This window comes from Athene cunicularia, assembly GCF_003259725.1.
Source record: "Athene cunicularia isolate RWA chromosome 11 unlocalized genomic scaffold, athCun1 chr11_part1, whole genome shotgun sequence".
NCBI lineage: Eukaryota > Metazoa > Chordata > Aves > Strigiformes > Strigidae > Athene > Athene cunicularia.
Window position 1 is genome coordinate 8,973,897 of NW_020799113.1, and position 6,672 is coordinate 8,980,568.

Sequence of the window (6,672 nt, forward strand, 5' to 3'; positions counted from 1 at the left end):
GCCCTCGGGGCAGGCGGCGGGTCACTCGGCCGGAGGGACGGGACCCAGAGCCCTCCAGGCCCCGCGCGGTGCGAACCTGACGGCATCCGGCCATACCGACGGGGTCACGGATCCGCAGCAAGTCAACGCAGTTTGGATCAACACAAGCGACGGAGAACCGTCCCGTTCCACTGAAAACGGTCAGCCTCACCTGTTCACGGCAAGCGGCGAGATGGCAAAGTTCACTGGGAACTTCACTAGCAGAACAGCAAAATAGTGAACGATGGAGATACCTTCTGTATCTCCTGCTCTACCTCACGTATTTCCTGAACTTCTCATTGCACCAGCTCTTCTGCTGGAGGCACAGCTTCTCTCTTCCAAGCAGCGAAGCCCCAACGGCACTGCCACACTGCTCTGACACGAGTGCTGCAGCCCACCGAGCAGCCGTTTAATTCAGCTACAGACACCAACAACAGTACAAAACTCCATGACAGCACCTCTTCTTAAACTACAGAAATGAGGGCTGTGCTACAGGGCACAGTTTAATCCTCTAGGGCAAAGATGAGTTCCTGCTCCATTTCACTATAAAGAGAAATATTTCCCTACATGCTTTTAAAAAATGGCATCTTTGCATTCTGCGGCAAGAGAGATACCAGACGTGCAGTCTGTGCGTATTTACAACAGACTCTGATGGCTAAATTAAATATCGATCGGTAAAATCAACATCACAAAACAATCAATAACATACGTTATTGTACCCAGTTTCCCATGAAAGGGATGCAATTCCCAAGTAAAATTCGTATTTCAGGGGTTTCCATCCAGCATCAAGGTCTAACTGTGCTAATGACACACGCACCCGAACTCTCACGCCCTCCAGGGTGAGCTGCGGTAGGTGCAATTCAGTTATCAAAACAGGAACTCGGTTATTCTGTTGTCTATGGGCCCAGGCTCAGCTCTTCACTCCAACTAGACACAGTGGAGTGATTGTATCAAAAGGGCAACATTCCTGGGGAATAGTAAGAAAAGCAAGGGACAGCAGTAAAAGGAACTAACTGGGATGCTGAGTTAAAGCTGAGGCATCTGCTAACAGTGAACATCACCTTTTAGCAGAACGTACACCATGAGTAAGATTCTCACTAAGAGATGCAACAGTTGCTATGATATATTGAAAGCTTTGTGCTGTGTCAAACTTCTGATTGTCATTTTAAGAGTCAGGTTTAGATCAGGTACCATCCAAAAACAAGTTAAAAATAAGCACGTTCAAGAATGTTAATAAGCTTGTGTAATTACAAAAGTGGATGTGGGGAGGGACACGAGTGGCTGTGGGGGGAGCTAGGTTTCCCAGGCCCATGCCAGGTAACTTGCCCAGTTGTGTACATACATCATCAGGTCTCTCATACCAGCACACCCAAGTATGCATTTGGATGGGTATTTCAGGTGTTTGTTAATTGTGCATGCTCCATCGAGGAAAACAGCTGCACAATCTAAACATCCATTTGTATGGTTAAAATATGAGAGAAAAGCATACTGTGCTGGTTTTGGCTGGGATAGAGTTAATTTTCTTCACAGTAGCTACTATGGGGCTATGTTTTGGATTTGTGATGAAAACAGTGTTGGTAATTCAGAGATGTTTCCATTACTGCTGAGCAGCGCTTACACAGAGCCGAGGCCTCTTCTGCTCCTCACCCCACCCCAGCAGCGAGGAGGCCGGGGGTGCACAAGAAGTCGGGAGGGGACACAGCCAGGACAGGCGACCCCAGCTGCCCCCAGGGGTGTCCCAGCCCCCAGGGTGTCCTGCTCAGCACAGACAGCTGGGGGAAGGAGGGGAAGGGGGGACGGTCAGAGCGATGGCGTTTGTCTGCCCAAGTCACCCTAACACGGGACGGAGCCCTGCTGTCCTGGGATGGCTGAGCACTGCCTGCCATGGGAAGTGCTGAATGAAGTCCTTGGCTTGTGTTGCTTGCACATGCGGCTTTTTCTTTACCTATTAAACTGAGTTTTCTCACTTTCACCTTCCTGATTCTCTCCCCCATCCCACCAGGAGGGAGTGAACAAGCAGCTGTGTGGTGCTTAGTTGCTGGTGGGGGTTAAGCCACAACACATACTTAATTTGCCTGGGGTGCCATGCAGTTTAAAAATATTAATTAGAACTTTGATCCTCATTTGCCCATAAGCTCAAGAGTGCAATTTTAAACACACTGCTCAGTTAAATAAATACTTTCAGACGTGTCTAAAATAAAACCATTCCACAGAGCTACGCTCACAGCACCATATCTTGTTTAAAATTAATTCACTCAGCAGAAAGTTTGAGAGTCAGATTTGGCCAGGGAAATAGAGAAAAAGACCAAATTATAACATGGGAAATACCAGATAAGAAAGAAAAGGCAGAAGAGGATGAGAAAATACCAGGCCAGGCTGATACTATTTTAGGGCAACAGTGATGACAGACGCTTTCTGGAGTGTCTACGGGAAGCAGATCGCATTGGAGCTAGAAAGCACATTAAAGTTGAAGAACAGACTCAGGTTCCCTTTTGCTGATTCTTATTTTATAGTGAAAAACTGGCAGAGTGGCGAAACAGAGGGCTAAGGGCTTTAATGCCTGGAAACACCAGGTTCACCAAAGGACATCTCTCAGCACACTGAGATATTGCTTTAGGCCTTTTTATTTCAACAATATAAAGTGTGGCTACAGTAATATCTTGGGGGTTCAGGTGATCCTTATCCTTGCTGAGCTACAGACTGGTGCCTTATCTTAGCAAGCCCTCTGATGGAATTATAATAATTGTAATTCACATTTGTCTATCACTCTGGATCTTAATGGATGCCTAATGGACGATTGGCCTGAGGATCAATAGTATCACGTCCTGTCTACTTGGGATGAGAGAACTGGATGTTAAAATAAATACTTCTACTATGCTAAAGATGCAGAAATAATAAGCGGATCAATACAAATGAAGTTTACCCGTAGGTGAGAAGGCCCCTCATGCAGCATGGAGGTGACCTGGCTGTTCTGCAGCCTGCTTTACAACTACATGTGTCTGTGCACTTTTTAAGTAGCATAATAAATCACACAACATTTTCCACAACTAAATTCTTCCTAATCTAACCAGACAATTCTTAAACCTTTAATGGGCCCATGATTGTAAAATCATTTCGTCTGGGTTTTTGAGCAGTAGTCTTCAAATTACGGGTCTGTAACAGCAATAATGGAATGTGTCATAAAAGAGTTTTTCTTCAGTGAGTCTATTATTGTAATAAAATAATGTATCTAGTCACCTCTACATTCCGCATTAACCCTTTTTATGATAATTATGAGTAAAGTGCATCTCTCATTTCCATTAAACAATATCCTTGCATCTCACTGAAACAGTAGACCGTATAGGACTGAAAGCAAAGCGACAGATGCACATTCTTTTTTAGCAGATTCTATCCGTGCCACTAACTTGTTGTTAAGATAAAACCCACTCAGTTTAGAATTATTCTTATACTTTGATGTTCATGTAAGACTAACTTAAAATTCTGATTCCTGATTTTCAGTCACACACTTTTGTGTTCACGGAAATATATGTAAAAACTAGAAAATTATATATGAAATTACATATACATACGTTCCAGCATCTACTGGCATAGGGGAATTCATTATCATATTCAACATCCACACAAACACCTTGAAAACATAACCAGCAGAACCCATTCTAGGTGGTCTACTTCAGGATGATTTGCAGATCATTTTTAAATCATTTTAAAAGAGTTGCACCAAGGTAAACTAGTGTTGCCAGCCAAGTGTCAAGCCTTCATATCCTATTTCAGAACATGTGATATGGAGATGGCTCTAGGAAATTTCATTATTAGAAGCTGTACATTATATATGCTGGACCTATAGGCATGTTCATTTATTTTAACACTTTTGACAGAACTGGATCACAAAAAAGTCATGAAACACCACCAAAATGAAGTTCTGATAAAGTTCTACTGAGTGTAATCAAATGATATTACAAGTTATTATAAAAATATGCAGTAAAAAGAGGAAGACATCATGAAATGATACAGCAATGTTGAAAAGAGGTGATAGATTTCATCAATATTAGTATTAAAAATGTTAAAATAACTTGGAACCTTATCCTGTCCCTGCAAGTAATCCCTGGCTTAGTCTGACTCCATATAATTTTCTTACATTTTCCACATCAGTTCCCTCTATATCTAATTTTTATAACTCATAAAAGTTTATGCTTCTTTTATAAGCATCTCTCTCTTTGGATTAATTTGGTTGAGATTTCTTTAAACTAAGACTATAATTTTACCTGTTCCACAAGTTCTTTCTATGCATGTATCACTTTTTCAGCATAAATTGGTTTCAGTGCAAAGGCAGTACGGAGCTGTGTAGATAAGCTAGCCTGCAATCCCATATATTTAAATCATCACTTTTCTTTTTTGAAACCTGGCACTAAAGTTGGTAAGAAAACATTAGGTGTGGTAACATGCATTATTTGTCTCAACCTCACAGAGTTTATTGCTAGCTTTATTTTTACAAGGGTTCATATTGCACCACCATATAACACTATCTGGCTGGATTTAATAAGGTTTACATTTAGTGACAACTACACTCTCCCCAAAAGGGAAGAAAATTCTCAAGGGTACTTTGCTGTACCAACTTTAATGCTATTCCAGTCTTGATCCATTATAGATCATTACTAAACTTCACAGTGAACTATTTTCCTTACTCTTCTTTAAGAATTTGTTATTCATGTATTCTATGAAGAGCTGAAAAAAACTCCGTTGTAATTCACATTCATTTTATGAAATGTGAGAGGAATAAATATAAGCAACTTGGTATTACAGGAAAGCGAATCCAAATTGTTTGATGGAGAAATACTATAATAAGATCACCCATGTATAGGCATTCTTCCAAAGAGAGTGCAAAGCTGTGATATTCCTCTGTGACACTCTGAATGTTCAATGAAATCCTGAATTTGTATCAAGCAGGCCAGATTATGAGTAGCAATTACATTAGGGTAATTGCTTGAAAAATAAAATATAATCATTCTCTCTTGAAAGGGTTTAGTTGTCTTTGTAACTACTATCAAGGCAGCATTAATTGCATCTTAATTTTTTTTTATACTTTTAACTTAGCTCTCTTAGCAAAACTGAAGGTCTGCATGACCTGCTCCATTAAGTAAAATTAGGTCTCATTTTCATTTAACAGTGTTATTGAAATCAAAGTTTTGAAACATGTAGCATAATTATGGAAAAGGATTAGAATTGTCTTCATTTCTAATTCTTACAGAAATAATATGAGGAAGTTTATCCAGGTTCCTTATCAAAATCATTAAGCTCCACTGGACAGCAAGTCATTCTGGACACCTGAAAGAGAAAAAGCACTTGTGGTGCTGTCTGATGCCAGCAACTATGTCAATTGTTTCAGGAGGCTCTCATCTGTCACCTGCCAACGTAGACACCTCGCTGCCTGCGGCTCGCTCCCAGCTCCGGTTCCTGGGAGCCTTTAAGCACCTTCCCAGTCCCACTGTGTTGCACAGAGGTTCTGCAGCTTACACAAGTACAATGAGTTCCCACAAAATTATTTCACTTGTCACTCCACGGTAAAAGGCTACTTCAACACTACACCACACCTCCTACCTCCCTGGTGACTTTATCATTTAATAACCGTATTTAGATTGATTTAAACTGTGGTGATGCTAGTTTTTATTATCTACGTACTTGAAAATCACTGCAAGACAATAGCGAGGCCCCTGATCTACTAAAATGCTAAATTGATTTCTCTCTTCTGCCCATTCCTTCATGTCTATTGATGAGCCGAGTTTGGATGATTTAATTTAGTTTATCATAAATCTTTTTATGCTTTAGTTATGTTAGGAGCTTACTCTCTCTGGTAGCTGGAGTCGTTAAAGGATTTACTGTTCCACTTGATATACGAAAGCTTGGGTAGATGCGGGCTAAAGTAACTCAGAAGTGAGTCTCTTCTGCTGTAAATGTTAGAAGAACAATGCTGAGGCTGAATCACATTTCAGGTGTACGAACATGTTTCCAGATTTGCCTTCGCATACAGAAATTCACAAAAATGATGAGCTCAGTAAGGCCTGACATTGTCTATATTACTTCTTTCCTACGGAAGAAAATGAAACAAACTATCAACAAATTCTTAGCCAAGCATACACTAGCTGCATGAATTACTACAGACTTATTTTAGAATTTAAGTAGGAGATCAAACAGATTGGTATTAGAAAGATGAAAGCTCCTGTAAGTCACAGGACGAACACAATGAATGTGCATTAAAACTATCTCCTAGGGAGAGAACAAAAATTTTCTTTGCTCAGTATACATATTGTTATCAGAGCAGATAAAAATAGCCACAAGGTTGCTCAGCCATGTGCTTCCAGCCTCCATTTTTTTTAAAAGAAAAAGAATAGAAATTAAATAACATGTTGCATGCAAACAGGCATATCTAAAATTGAGCATACATGGAAAAGCAAAACATATAATTAGGACTGAACAGACACCTTTGAATGAGTTCAGTGATTGGCCTTTGTACTGTGTGGAGAAGGGCTGGACACAATGGCAACGCAGATGGAGAGGCTGCAGAGCAGCTCCCCTGTCCTGCTACCCCATAGTGTTCCCACTGCCAGCCTAGAAAATGCTCTCTGGTGTAACATTGCCCATTGGCTGGGAACACTAATA